The following is a 16,766-nucleotide window of genomic DNA, read 5'->3' as shown; positions in this document are numbered from 1 at the left end:
AAATTCATTACATAAGAATCCCTATTTAGAGACTTTGAATCCCTGTTAGGAGTTGTAGAAGGACCCACTGTCCAAAAAACTTCTGAGGCAAGACCACTAAACTTCATTGTCCAACTGATCTCTTAACTATTCCTTGTATAATAATTGTTTGTACTCTGCTTTATCCTCTTTCCTCTATCCTATCAAATAGACCAATCACTATCAAACCTTGTAGACTAGGTCATGAACCTCGGATCCAAATATCAAACCTTAGATCTCAAAATAAAACCTTGGCAATTAAGTTTTCTCCAGCTTCACTCTACTCTTATCCTTGCATATCAACTTGTTTCTCTTCTATTCCACTCTTTGTACTTCTTGCAATCATTCATAAATAACAAAGAAAAATTTCATTTCTTTATATCAAATCCATAAAACAATTCCCTGAGTCGAATATTACACCTTCTTAATTAATCATTATAGGACCTTTTAAAGAACATGTTATGCTTAGCAATAACATTAATCTATTTCCTTGTAACTTGAATAACTTTCTGTACATGTAATGTTATGATGAGAAAGCTTAGCCATGTCATCTCCAACATATCTTCTACATTATTTTAATCTTTCATCTTAGAATAACAACTCTGTTAAGAGATATAACAAGTTTACCAGAACATGCTTTTGTAAAATTTATCTCAGAATAGTCTTCACCAAAACTTGCATAACTTCTTCCAGACTTAATATGTTATGTAGTTGAGGTTAACTACAAGTGTTAGACACTTAGTAGTAACTCTCATCAACCTTGGTAGTGAAAATTCTCAACGATCTATCCATACCAACTTGATCTTTATTGCTATTCTTCTATTAGACACCCCAGAAAATTGCTAGGTTGGCATTGATGACAAACACAATCATGAATGTAACATATCATCAAAATAATGTTTCTACATTAGTCTCCCATAGGAACATATCAAAATTCATTCTTCTAAAACTACTACTAAATGGTGTACCACTAATGTAGGATCTAATCGTAGCATGTCTTCATAAGACCATGCAAATTGACCAATGTTTTTCTGAAGTACTCTAATGAGAAGGTCTACTTGATTTGATGGTAAGGATGTTGCAATGTATGTAATCTTGGGTGACTTTTTTAGACTAATGTTGATTGGTCTGGTGTCCTAAGTCATGGTTGATGATACTACAAGCCTATGATCTTGTGGGGGAAGGATGAAATCTCCATCTTCAAGTGCCTGAAAGAGGTTTTCATTGTTAGATACATCCTTTATTTTCATTCCATTTCTTGAAAGATCGGATGGTACTCCATAAGAATTTCCACCAAGGGATATATTTTGTTTTCTTTTTAATTTTTTTTCTTAATTTCGATCAATTTTGTGACCAGAGATCTCATACTCCCCAAAGTAACCGTCTGGGTCCAATTTATAGACATAAGATGATGGTGGTGGTGGTCTTTTGTGTGATATTTTAGCTCTAATGAATCTGAGGAGTGCATGCTCCATAGAAAACTCATCAACATGGGTAACACTTGGTTGGCCCCAATCAATGAGTTCATGATGAGGGAGGGGAAAAAGTCTATGGGGTTGATGGATAGTTCAAAAGCACAAAGGTTCCTAAGATGATTTTGTCAAGAAAAATATTATCATAGGATTTCTTTTCAAATTCCTTAGGGATGTCCTTAACTTCTACAAGATTTCTCTTTATGTTAAAAAAGGCATGACCATCTTTAGTAGTGCCCCTAGTTATGGGGAGTCCATAGCCTAGACCCTTCTTCTCCTCCTCTTTTTATGCTTCTACTAGTTGTTTGATGCCTGATTCTTCATGTCCTAGGCCACCTCCTTGATAATCACATTTTTCAATAGCAAGTCGATGTGATTGTAGATATTTATGTTTGAAATAGTCAAGGAATTGTTTACTTTTTGGAGGTGGGTCTCTATATAACCATGTATTGATATCAGGGGTTATTTCTTCTCCATTGATGGTCTTGTTGGCAAAAAATGTCATGGGTCCAAATTGTTTGAGCTAAGGAGTTGTGTTTGACTTTTGCCCCTATTAGGTTAGGCTCCCTTGAGTATGTGGGTCAAGAGGTAGAGCACCAAAAGCAAAGGTATGTGAGAGACTATATTCACCACAACCTTGGTAGTTGATCTTAACCATGGAGAGTGTGGAGGCTAAGATGGTGTTTGGATCTTGAAAATTACTATAAGATATGGATAGGGTGGTATTAACCTTAATTCTAGGGCAATTGTTACCATAGAATGCTTCTACCATATTTCACTATGCAAAGGGTTCAGGATCTGTGTGGATGGTTATCTTAGTGCCATGATGTGAAAATTTGACACACTGATGATAAATGAAGGGTATGACCTTCATATTGCAAATCCATGGTTGGTCAAGGAGGATGTTGAAGGGTATGTTACAATAAACTACATGAAAACTATTTCTTGAGTAGTGGGGCCAACTCTGATAGGCAACAAGATGGTTCCTTTAGTAGTCTGCTACAAGTTATCATAATCCTTTATAGTGATAACTTCATTTATGATGTTTACCTTAGTGTATCCTGCTTATTTGATGAACTTCAATGTACATAGGTTTAAGGCTGATCCATTATCTATCATGACCCTCTTGACAGTGGAGTCATCAACCATGATGGCTATGTGGAGTGGAAGGATGTGATCTGGCTCAATGGTTGGAATGTTAGAAGTTTTGAAGGATAGTGTGTATGACATGGAGATATAGCCTACCAAGTTTTAAAATTCTATTGCATTGATATTAGTAGGGACGTGAGATTCACAAAGTGCACTATTAAGGATTTCTTTGTAAAGTGGACTAGTGTGCAGGAGATCTAGGATAGAGATTTGGGCTAGCATGTTCCAAAGGTATTCTAGGATATTGTACTATGGTCTTGATGGGGTAGGCATAGATGGTCTGATGATGTTGAGTTTGGTTTTTTTTGTAGTTATTTCACATTGATTATCAAGGCCTTTAATGTTGATTACATTAACATGAGGTTCCACTTGGGTTTGTAGTCAATCAAGCTACCGTAGTCTAGGTATATTGAAGCATAATCATGTTATCTACTAGTTTTGTCACCCTACATGGTTTGGGTAGTATTAGTTCAATTTGTGTTGTTGGTATTATTTATTTTCACATACATTTTATCTGTAGTTTTATTGTTGTGTGGTGGAAATGCATTTTGATAGATCAATAGTCCTACATTGGGGGAGATTTGTACTCCTACTGTGATTTCTTTCTAGTTAATAAGATCTTGTACATAATCCTTGAGTTGCATGAATTTGAGCATGGGGAGTTCTTTGACATGATGAAATTTGCAAAAATCATTTTATCTATATCATGTTGCTTTAGGTTGACTTTGATCTAGTGGTTATGTTTGTGGGTGCTAGATAAGATAGTTTTTGGCCAATTTGTCAAAAATAACATCGAGTGGTTCTCCCAAAGGGGTGTACACTCAATTTTTTCTTTGGACCTATAGATTTTGTCCAACTACAATAGTGATAGCATTGGTTTGATTTTCTAGTGTTTGGTGACTAGGTGTTTGAGTGGTGGATTGATATTGTTGTGGTAAAAGTTGGTAGCTTTGTTGATAGCAGGTGTTTTGTGAGTATGACAAATGCTATTGTTGCTATGTTGGTTGGTAAGGAGTATTTGATGTACTATATATTGTACCAACCACTTGGATATGTTAGGTGTCAACGACCCCATCTATAACAATATTCTTATTTTTGTTGTTGTACCATGTTTTGTCATTGTATTGTCCTTGCTCTTGGGTATTTTGTTTGTAATTTTTTATGACTCCATCTTTAATGAGTCCTTGCTCAAGGCCCATGCATTTTTCTTTGATGTCTTTGTATGTTTGTAAGTAATTCATAACCATGTGGTGCACAAGGATGTTGGCAATATGACCAATCAATCAAATAAGGTGAGATATGTGGTTGTCATTTATGGCAACATTTGTTTTATAGTTTAGTCATAATTATTTGTAAGGAGAATTTTCTAAGTATTAGACAGTGTTACAACAACATGATGAGATTTTTTGATAGCAAAATATTCCCTTAGAATATTCTCTTGTACAATTAACCCTAGATGTAGGACACCATCCTAATGATGCATACCAATGCGCATGTCTGTACAATAGTTATGAAGGAAATAGTGATGCAGTAATTTCACAGTGCAAAATAAAGCATGTCAATAAAATGAGTTAAATGACTTGAATAATTGTTTTAACTATTAATTCTTTATGAGCCAACTCTAAGGATGGTATGTGAGATGACTAAAGAAGAATTTATTAATATGTTTGGTATATGTAAGGAACTTCATTTGCAAAGTTAGAGTGTATGATGTGAACAAAAATATTATGTGAAGTAATGTTATCTGATGTGAGATATGATATATGTTAGTTACCCTTTTGTATGAAGAATTAACAATTAGAATAATTGTGAAGTATAGCAAGTAATTTAGTTATGCGTAGTTACTAACAATCAAAAGCTCTGCGAAGCACAACAAGAGATCCAACTTTGTATGTATATCTATTTTCTTGAAGAACTCAATTTTATAGTTGCATGTTAGGGCAGTGGGCTCTTCTTGCACACATTTGTATTTTATCTACCAACTCCTAATAGGGTTGAAGAAAATCCTAATAGGGTTAAGGCTTCTAACAAGGCCTAGTCTCTAAACAGGGACTCAAGAGACTATACATTCTTCATAGACTCCTAACAGGGTCAATATCCTTAACTAGATTCTTTATATAGTGAATCATCTTGTGGGTTCCATCCCCACTAGGGTTTTCCCTTGGCCAGGGTTTTTGTTGGTTGTTTATATTGTTTAGCACTATTGACTCTCTTTCTTATACTTGTGGAAAAGTAATTAATAATATTCAATTATGGGTAAAGAGATTGAAATACTGATTCACACCCCCCCTTACTATCATCTATTTCTAACAAAGGATGGGGTGGGTATTGTTAATGAACATCTTGACAAGGTGGTGTTTAGGTTTAGTGCACAAGATCCAGGTTGTGAGAGTTTGTCATCATTGTAAGTAATCAATGAGGCTTTCCCCTCTCTTTTTTTTGGTGTGGACTAGATCTACTATAGGTAACTCAGTTTTGACTAGGTGAGCATATTTGGCCACAAAATCTTTTGAAAGATCAGAAAAGGTATTAATCATGCCTTGGGGTATGTGACAGAACCATTCGAGAGTAGGGACTCCCATATTTTAAGGAAAAAGAAACATAAGGAATATTTCATTGTAGGCTACTTCTTGGTAGTGCATATAAAACTCCTTGACATACGTAATTGGATCTCCTTTCCTCCCGAATTTATCAAATTTAGGGATTTCAAAGTGTTTAGGAAAATGTGTCATTGTTATGGTCTTATCAAATGGATATGTATAGTCATTTTCAAACTTCAAGGTCTTGTATTTTGCTCCATCCTTTAGTAATTTTAGGGAACTTTTCATCTATTCCACTTAGGGTTAATAGGTGTTATTGTTGGTGCCCCCAATCTCGGTGCAATGGTGGAGGGTATTTATTAGACGTAGTAGGTGAATATGGATGGCTTTGTCTTGTATACTATGGTGGGTGGAATGTGGATTGTGCTACTATTGGGATGGGATTTATAGGTTGTTGGAATGACCATTGGGCATATTGATGTGCTTTCTAGATGTGGTTTTGGTAAGGTGGTTGTTGGGGTGGAGGGTATATGTTAGACTATTATCTAGTCATATGATTATGTATGGAGGCTTGTATATGTGATGACTATAGTGGGATTTTTTAGAAAGGTGGTGGTGTATATAGCAATGCTACATATTGGAATCATGTGCTTGGATAAGGTGGCAACTAGGATTTGAATGGAGCCATATAATTGGTGTAAGGAAATGCACCTATTTCTGGCACTAACTATCATGGTATTGTTTGGTTACTTCCTAGGGGTTGCATGTAAAAATAATTCATGATGTTAGGTGTGGGGTTGATTGGGGATGGTGGTGGTGGTTGGAAACTAGGCATGAATGGATTGTTGGTGAAAATATTTCTAGTTGGTTCTTGTGACTATGGAAAATTCCAAGGTCCTAGTGGAAATGTAGTGGCGGTGTTTTGACAAGTAGAAAATGGGTTGATACTGATATTGGGTGGGATAAAAGGTGAATTTCTAGATCCTAGTAGAGGCACCCCTATGGTGTACTAAGGTTTTGACTGGATGTTCTATTGGAAGGGATTGGATATAGTGCTAGTGGATGCATATGAGGTTGAAGCGGGGAATTGAGGAAGGGAAGGAATAGTAGTACTAAGTGGGAAAGAAGTACATTGCAAAATTAGAGTAGTGATGGTGGAGGTGTTTGTAGATAAGGATGGTGTAGTAGTGGTATGTTAGGATGTTGTGTGGACTAATGATTTCACTATGGTGGGTTGGTTACTTTATGGGATGAGAGCACCGAGTTGGGTTGATGGTATATTTGGATCCATGAGTTTTGGTTGTATCAGTTGATGTCCTCTTTCTGGTATGAAAAAAGGGTCATTAGGATTAGATGAACCAATTGGTGGTGGTAGTCTTCCAAATAAGGGATGGGTGAGATCTAATATATCCAAAGTTGGTGCTTGTCCAAAGCTAAATGCATCGACATTGTCTCTTAAGAAGTTTTCCATGATGGTTTCTCTATTTCTATCTATGATAGCATTGATAATGGTTGTCTACCTTGGTTGATTCATAAAGGCATCTATGTCAAGTCATGGGCCCAAATCATCTAGACTTTTTCACGGTGGGTCATGTGTGGTTATAGACACCATTGGGTTTGGTTGTGTGCTAGTTGAGTCATTGCTAATACTAGGATCCATGTCTTTCTTCTTCCTTTTGTTTTTTTTGAAATGTCTAGTAGGTGGCATGAATTGACAATGGTCCTAATGATGAGATAAATGATGGTATGATAATAGATGCAAGTGTATGTTTTTGCTTAACTTTATAAGGATATAACAACTATGGTGGAATGATTTTATAACATGTAAATATATAAATAGATGTGTGGGGAGGATCTTACCTCTAATGATATGATACCTGGGAAGCCTTTTGGATGAGTGATATGGTGTCAAAGTGAAAAAGATTTTTTTTCCCTATGTGTAAGCTCAAGATGTGATGGTGATGTCAACTCTAGGAAAGACTTGTGACCTTTTGAAAGACTAATGATGATCAACTGTGGAGCCTGAACTTTATCTCAAGGTGATGAGGGACACAAATGAAAAATATAGATTATCCTAGACAATTCTTAGTTAAAGGGATAACCATCTTAGTGTGGTGGATGTAGGATTTAGGATAGACAACTCTCAAAAAAGTGACACCAAATTTTCAAGTATGATGGAGGTGACAGAGGAATTTAATCTATGGTTTTGATTTGTATGGGGATGGATTTTGAAAGCATGATCTAAGGATAATGAATGTATAAAATGTTTAAGGAAGATAAAAACCTATATGATAACCGTAAAGGATAAATCTATGATGTGATAAGTGCAAAGTGTGTGTGGAAAAAGAGAAACCTTAACAAAGTGGGTATGGATAGTGTGGTTGATAAGGCTCTGATTGACCCCATGTCTTAAGGTTAAGTTTTGAATTTTATGGTCACTCAGTTTGTAGAGAAACCTCAATAAATTCTTTCTCAATTTGATCTAGTTTAGAAAGTCTTGGATTAGGTGTGTTTTTGTTGCGTTCCACTTCTATCTCTTTATAGACTGTTGGCTTGAAGTTTGACTTTTTAAAACTTGGGGTTTTTGTTGGTCTAACACGAGGTTTCAACTAGATTTATATCAATTCTAGGTAAAGGCAATGACTATGCTAAGTATACTTTTTAATTAGGTTGGAAAACATGAATCTCTTTGATAGTAAATGGGTCTAAGTAGATGAGAAATGGTTTTTATCAAAGGATGATATAATGGATTTAGTTTAAAAAGTAAGAGGTGAAGTTAAAAAAGATAGACTTAGGAATGTTGTGAATAGACTTTCTAACAATCATTTTGAAACAAAAAGGATAAGACTCTTTTGATAATAGATATGGTGCATTATGAGCAAACAATCTCTCAAAGGACAAAGACTTTGAGAGAGGTAGATAAGTGATCTCTTTAGCAAAAGGATTTTATAGTAACCAAAGCATATATTTTAAAAATATTTTTCATGAGGTATTTTTCACAAATAAGACAATCCAAGCACATTTTTATCCCTAAGGTCAATTTGGTTTCAATGTGTTACTTATTAAGCCTACTAGGAGGAGCCTATCTTGATGTTTTTTGGATCTAGTGCAATATTTCCCTATAATCAAAGAGGTGAGTAGATACAAGAGTTGATAAAAAAACTTACATGTCAATGGTCCTTTAAGGTATGAAAAATACAAGCCCCCCTTTTGCGGGGACAACAACTCTCGGGGATGGAATCCAAGTAGCCTTATGCCTCTACTAGGGAAAACACATATGTCAGGTAAATTCAAAGAAGCCTTATATTCTTTTGCACAATGAGTAACACACCAAGGATAAAAGGGTAGCTACTAAGTTGGTTTGTAATTAAATCTATGGAGTCAACCAAATGGTTGTTACGTACATGATTAACTTAAGAATCTATTTTGACCATGCTGAAATCATGGGAAAATTCTCCCACCAAAAATGCACCGCCTAAACTTTACTGATGGAGAATTTTTTTTTACCTTTCTTCTAATTTATATACCGGCCAACAAATTTTACTAGTTTGAGCTTCTATCCAAATGGGATGCACTTCCCAAAGGATGATGAACTCACTAGAAGCACTCTTAGGTTGTTGTAGATGATCTTGCTAACAACTTTTGGTACATGCATCATATAATTAAATGGTTTTATTTTACAAGAAATAAAAGACAACTCAAAGATGTGCTAAAATACACAATATTAAGACACACAAGACATCTTCTTCATTCTAATTTTAAAGCTTTTAGTTATCTTTTGTATATATGACTTGAAAAAACTTGTGATTAGCATGAAAGATTCATTCCAACTTGACAATGATGGTTAACATAAGAAATCACCTGTGAAATATTTTTAAAAAGGAGAGAATAAGAGAAATTTTCCTTTAGAATATTAGATATTGGATGAATTTTTTTTAAGCCCCAAAGTTTAAAAATGTGTCAATTTACAATGTTCATTGATTCTTAAGCATTCGAGATTGAATTAAAGTGTTTAATGCCCAAAATTAAAGTGTTGAGTTATAACAATGGTTTGTTGATCCTTGGTATTCAAGATTGTGTTTTGTTTCTTAATCATTCATTCCATTGACAATTTTTTTTGTTGATTTCCTTTAAGCATTCAAGATTGAATTTGACCAATTTTTTAAGTCCAAATTGAGATGTGAGTTTATTCCATGGTTAAACATGCAAGTATTTTTTTTAAACAAAAAAAGAAATGAACCAGAACCTACACATTACTATATCTGCAAAGATTCTCACAACATACCAAAATTAAAAAATAATAGCAAATCTACCAAAGTCAACCCCTGATCTTACAGTGTGGGAATGTAGTCAAACTAGCAAGAATGTTGCTTGAAATTGGTGAAGAAAAAGATAAAAATCAGGCCATGGAAGAGATATTTATAGAGTGAACTTGTCGCATCGTGATCCCACAGTCATAGTGAGCATTCTCGTTGAAGAATATAATCATGGGTTGAAGAAAAGGAAAATTAGTATAGTTATTGTGAGTTGGTTTTTAGTACAAAGCAATCCTGCAAGAAGTATAGGCAAGTCTGCATCCACATACTAATGATCCCGTAGAAAGAACATAGGTAGGATCACAAGAAAAGTATAAAGACAAGGGAAATGGCCACATGACAACAAGGATAAAAAATAAAGCAATCCTACCTTTGTGGGTTTGTATTCTCACGAACAATTTCCTTCAAACTCATGGCTACAGGATCGAGAAAAAACAAAATTTTGAGGTTTTGTTGTGTAGAAATAGAGGTGGTGGTTGGAATGTGTTGTCTGGATTGGAATTTGAAACTTGCAAATAAGGTTAAAGACCTAACACACATAACCATAAACATAATACATCAATTTTTACGTGGTTAGTAAAATCAAGCATAAAATGATTAAGAATGACCCAAATGCAGGTCCCATCAAGCATGCCAAAATGTATGCTATAAGATTTAGTTAGCAAAAAAATTAATATAATCTTAATTTTCAAAAAATAAAAATATAATGTATGAAAGGACAAAGGAAACACATAATGAGAATGCAAACCAAGTATGGTGAGCTCACCAAGTGTAACCTTGATACTTAGATATGTCCAAATAATGGTTGAATGTGTGCTCAAATATGCTCAAGCTTCACACGAGGGTTCAACAATGGGAACATGGGTGGATCTTTCCATTATAGATGGTATTTTGATATTTTATGAGCTCTCAAAATAACATTATAAGTTTTCATGAAAAATGGCTGATTTGTGAGAGGGGAAGGGTTCAATTTATGGGTCAAGGGGTAGTGAGATGGATAACCAAGATGTAAATAAGGATGGATGAAGGGTGAGGGAAGGCTAGGACTGAAGAAGACAAAAGAACAAGGATTGTACTTTTTCAAATTCATAGCCTTGTGACATGTGTCACAAGGGGATTGGTTGAGAGAGGAGGGTCAAGAATATGGGTGGTCAAGGGGAGTTATGAGGGATAAGGAGTGTAGAAGAGGGATGTAAGAGGTCTTAAAGAGCCATTAATGCATGTAAGAGCCTTAAAGTCTCTTGGATAGGAATATAAGGGGGATTTAATGAGAGATTGACTTTGGTTTGGGTTAGGAAGTCTTAACCCTTGATTAAAGTTGTTCACATGTATAGGAAGGGATTAGGCTTAGCTTAGGAGGGGGTTAGAATGCAAGTGGCATGCTAGAGGGATGTAAGTGGGCTAGCATTAATTTGGTGGGTTAATTAGTTGGCTAAGTGAGGTTAGCATAGGTGAATGGGTTGGATTTTGCTAATGATAGGGATTTAGGAATAGTTAGAGGTTGGGGATTGATTTATTAAATGATTTATTTAATAAAAGGGTACATAATTAAATAAAATAGGCATAGTGCAATTATTTAATTTAGTAGAAGAATAGGGATTTAATTGATAATTGGACTTTGAGTTGTCATTTTTATTTTATCAATTGGAGTATAGTCAATTAAATAAATAAATAAACTAGGGGATGATGATTAGTTAATTAAATATTAGATATTTAATCAATAATGTCCTAGAAGATGACTAAATAAGATTACTTAATAATGTAATAAGATTTAGGCATCTGAAGGCACAACTCCTAACATGGATTGATATGTACTAAATTTATTTCACTAACTTGTAATAGGGGCCATACTCTTATAAGTAACTTATATATTAGTACATCATTTTGTAGGTACCATCCCCACTGAGGTTTTCCCTTTATTCAAGAGTTTCTCTAGTTAACAAATCTGGTATTATTGTGTATGGTGATCTTTCTGTAGTTGTTGCATCTATTTTTTATATGTTTAAGAATTAATAAGGATATTGAGAGTTGTTTTAATTACATAATTGATTCATCCCCCCCACCTTAGTTATCTTAGTGGACCTTACTTTCTAACATGATATTGATAGAGTCATCCTCCTCTATCCTCTTGACAAGATGTGAGATTCCATTTTCAGGGTTCTTTGTTGAAGTGACTTGTATAAGTCATCACACTCTAATTTGATAACTTTTTATTCTTCCATTACATCTTTGATTGGCTAAGGAAAGAATTAGAATATGCTACCTTAGCATTTTCTTTTTTATCATTTTTTTAAGCCGAGTTAGTGACTAAATTATTCTACTAATATGTTTGATCTCAATATTTATTTGTTGACTTTATAATTTTGGATTTGTCCTTTTTAGTTGTGAAAAATTTCAAATCAAGAAATAGACGGACAAGGGTTTTGAGAATCAAAGTCACTCATGCCATCAAGCTACAACTAATTCACTACTTCTTACCCAAGCAACTAACCATATTTGCATCATGTTGAAGTGTATAATTTAATGTGATGAGAATGATCAACTTTTAATTCCAACCTGATAATGAATGACAAACATCTCCATTCATGATACATGCATATCATTTCTTGCAAGACAAATCACTTTGGATAGTTTGATTGAGAAATACCTTTATCTTATAATGAAAACTATTTGGGATGGATCACTTTTTTAAGAACAACCCGAAAAAAATATACAAACTCCTTGACTCAAAAAAAAAGAAAAAAGAAAGGCACAAAACTAAAAGCAAACCAAAACTATACTACTATATTACAAGGCCACAACTTTCTACACTTTAGGATCCAAAATAATATTTGATAAACCATCCATTGATAGGTAACATAATGAACCCCATGTCTAGAGTACTTATCTTGAATGTATTCTCTTCTAATATTTCTATAATTTAATAAGGGTTAATCCACAAACATTGAAACTTAATGTACTCACCCAAATTTTGTTTATCCTTATCCCAAAGAAGGACTAGGTCATAAATCCTAATAAATTTTTCCATAGCTCTCTTTTCAAACCAATGTTTAACAAAATCCTAATTTTTAGAGACATGATCCAAAGCCAAATTTTTGTTCTCATCAAGATCTAAAAGATTAATCGACTTAATCTAAACCCTATTTTCATCCTCAACATAAATTTTCATTTAATTTCAGCATAGGGATTTTTCAGATTCTTTAGAAAGACAAGCTCTTAACTATAGACTAACAAGTAAGGAAAGGTGGCTGTGGAATTCTTAATCCTTGTTTGATAAGTGTACAATGTATATTTTAGTTACAAATGCCAATATTAAGGATTACGATCAAGAAAAGAATTAATAATATTGATAAAAAATTTATTAGTAGAATTACCAACTCCATTACTTCATAGGTAATAACTAGAAGAGAATTTAACTATTACATGGTTTTTTTAATGCCTATTGTATAAGAATTGCTAAATAAAAATAGGTTCCATTTGTTGGAAATATAAGAGAAGTAACTAGGAGGGGAGGGTGAATCAGTTACTACTAAAATAAATCCTAGATCCCTTAGATGTCAGTACAAAAAAACAAACTGATTAACTGAATACTACTAAAGCTTGGTAAACACACATAGAATGCTATAACTTAGTAATAACTGAATTGGCTTAGTAAATGCTTTAAACATATAAACCTTTAGATGTTGTCTATGATTAATATTACTTTAACTAAGTTTCAAACACGTAGCATAAAATAGCATGAACACATATGACACCAGGATTTAACATGGAAACCTAATTTGAGAAAAACCACCAATTGCAACTAGTTATTGATTTTCACTCTTCTAAAGTCAGCCCTGTTAGGAGCCAACCTTGTTAAAGGTTACAAAAAAAACTTTTAGGTGTGACCCTGTTAAAGGACTTAATCACCCTATTAGGAGTGGCATGGTTAGAGGTCTTGAGACAATTCAATAGAATTGCCACCTTGTTAGAGTATTTGAAAATAACTATTAAGCCAACTTTGTTAAGAGATTTAGATCATTGATATAATTTTTAGAGAGTAATAATGAGATGACCTAATTTGAATGCAACTAATTTTCTAATTATAACTTTGCTGCTCCACAAGGATATTCTGCTTATCCTTTAAATTTTCTACTTGTTCTCATCACTAGCTCTTCAATCAAATCATCATGAATTACACACTTTGAAATTACAAGTTGACCTTATACTTATATATTCCACTTTGTCAAGTTGACTCAAATATAACTTAGAATAATCAATATTTATCACCTTATTTGGCTGGAATCAACAGATAAAAAAATTAAGCTTAATACAACAAAATAAGAAAATCCTTTGTTTGCTGACCCAGCTCGGTAGAAACTAACTCAGAAACAATTTCCTTTGTTAACCAACTGAAGCTTAATTAACACTACAAACTTGCAAAAAACCTTTGGCAATTGAGTGATCTCAGTTGGTACTGGTTCCATCCAACTTTCCTTCATTAACTAAGTGAGCTTGATTAACACTTGCTTTCTAAAACTTTTCCTTTGATGCTCGAGTGAACTCGGTAGACACTACCTTTTGAACTAGTCAACATGGGAATGCTTGGTAGACACTGAGAACTATCTTCACAGCCTGAGTGAGGTTAGCATATATTGACTGATAACATCAAAGAAAACACACAATTAATCAATTTTATCCAATAATCTCCCTCTTTGGCATTGATTACAACAACACATGTCATAGCACAATGACATTTTGGATTTAGACTTAAGAAATCCCTCTGTTAGTATGAGCTCATCCTTCCACTAGATTCTATTTGCAACAACTGCTACCAAGTTCATTCAGAACATTCTTCCTCTTTCAACAAACTTCTTCTTTGGAAAACTTCTCTCTCTCTCTCTCTCTCTCTCTCTCTCTCTCTCTCTCTCTCTCTCTAGTTCCTTACTTTATTCTAGTTCCAAGAATTTCTTAGAGATATGATAGTAAACTTCTCCCTCTTTGACAACACATGCGAAAGACACTAATTTTTAAAATATCAATGTACTTTAAATACTAATTCATCTACAATATGCCCTTGCTAATTCTACACCAATTTATTGGTCTTCAATAGGTTCTAGTTGATGTATTCACTAAACTTCATTTAGTGAATTTCAAATAGGGGAATGACCCCTAGCTTACCTCTTGGATACAGAAATGCATCCTTAGGTAATGGCTTGGTGAATATGTTTGCAATATATTCATTTGTATTCACATATTCTAATTTGACTTATTTATCTTGAACTAACTCTCTTAAGAAGTGATATTTTATAACAATATGCTTTGTTTTGGAATGCATTACTAGATTCTTTGATATATTGATTGCATTGTTGTTATCATAATATATGACAACTGGATCTTTGATCTCTACCTTCATTCCTTCCAACAGTTGTTTGAACCAAAAAATGTTAGAAAAATTGACTACTATTGCTACATATTCTACCTCTACTAGGATTGAGATGTACAATTTTGCTTTTTGCTTATCCAAGATACTAGTCTTTTACTAGGAAAGAAGGCTCTACCACTAGTTCTTTTTCTATCATCAAGACTTCCTGCCCAATCAACATTAGTAAACACTTTTAAGTCCAAATTAATTCCAAGTTTATACCATAAACCATAGTCTTCAGTACCTTTCAGATATCTCATGATTCTCTTGATTGCCATCATGTGATTTTCCTTGGGATTTGTTGAGAATCTTGCCACTATTCCAACTACTAGAGTAATATTAGGCCTTGTGTGTACTACATACTGCAATTTTCCAATCATTGATCTATAAGTAGTCTTATCTATTTCTTTTCAATCATGATTTTTGGAGAGCTTATGTCCAGTAGAAATAGGGGTTCCGATTGGTCTTGAATCTTTTATTCCAAATTTCTTCAGTATTTCCTTGATATACTTAGATTGAGTGATTTAGATACCATTTTTGTTCTATTTTATTTGCAATCCAACAAAGAATTTTATCTCACCAAACATGGACATCTCAAATTCTTTACTCATATCTTCTAAAAATGCTTTGCATAAGTCATCATTTCCTGTGAATAGAGTATCATTGATAAATATTTCTGCCAACACAATCTTCTTGTCTAGTCCTTCCTTGATATATAGACTACTATTATCATTAGTCCTTTGAAAACCGATCTATATCAAGTAATTATGAAGTCTTTCATACCAAACTCTAAGAGCTTGCTTGAGACCATATAATGCTTTGTGTAATTTTCAAACCATGTCTCTTTTGCTAGGATCTTCAAAACCTTATTGTTGTTCTTCTTCATCAATAATTCCATTCAAAAATATAAATTTGACATCCATTTGATATACTTTAAATAATCTATGTGCTACATATGATAGTAAGGTTCTAACACCTTCTAGCCTTGCCAGAGGAGTAAAAGTCTCACCATAGTCAATACCTTCTTCTTGAGAATAACCTTTGCATACTAATCTTTCTTTGTTTCTTGAAACTTTTCCATCTTCATTCAACTTATTTCTAAATAACCACTTTGTACCAATTACATTTTTATCCTTTAGTCTAGGAACAAGAGTCCATGTTTTTTTTATTTTCTATTTGTTCTATCTCTTCATTCATTGCTTCAATCCAACTTTCATTTTCTAGAGCATTCTTAACATTTCTATATTCAAACTCAACAAGCAAACATGTACCTTTTAATTTGCCTCTTGTCATTGTTCCATCTGATTTGTCTCCAATAATTTGCTCAAGTGCATGATGCCTTCTAACATATCTTGCTAACATAGGATCTTTGGTCTTTGAATGAGTTCCACCATCTTCTTTTTTAAGCTCAGGTTCTTCTATCTATGACTAGGTCCATTAGGCTCGGTTTGAACTAGCTCAGTAGCCTCTGATTGTGACTTGGGTCCTTGTAGCTTGAGTTGCATTGTTTGCAACTCGGTAATTATTTGTGTTTTTGGAGACTCATGAGATGAAGCTTCTTTTCTCTCAGATAGATTTGGTAGGGTATCAGGTTCATAGTAAATAAATCTTTTGTAATCTTCAAGCTCCTTGTTACTTTCTTCTTCACTCTTTTCTACAAACTCATCAATTCTAACATGTGCACTTTCTATGATTTTGTGAGTAGAAAAATTCAAACATCTATATGCTTTACTTTTGTAGGAATATCCTAGAAATATGCCTTCATCACCTTTTACATCAAAATTTCCTTTTCTAGATTCTTTCAATATATAACATTTGTTGCCAAATACTTTCAAGTAACTTACATTAGGTTTGTAGCCATACCATA

This window comes from Cupressus sempervirens, chromosome 3 (genome assembly GCF_028749045.1).
Source record: "Cupressus sempervirens isolate cs-2001-9-10 chromosome 3, ASM2874904v1, whole genome shotgun sequence".
NCBI lineage: Eukaryota > Viridiplantae > Streptophyta > Pinopsida > Cupressales > Cupressaceae > Cupressus > Cupressus sempervirens.
This window is presented reverse-complemented; position numbering follows the sequence as displayed.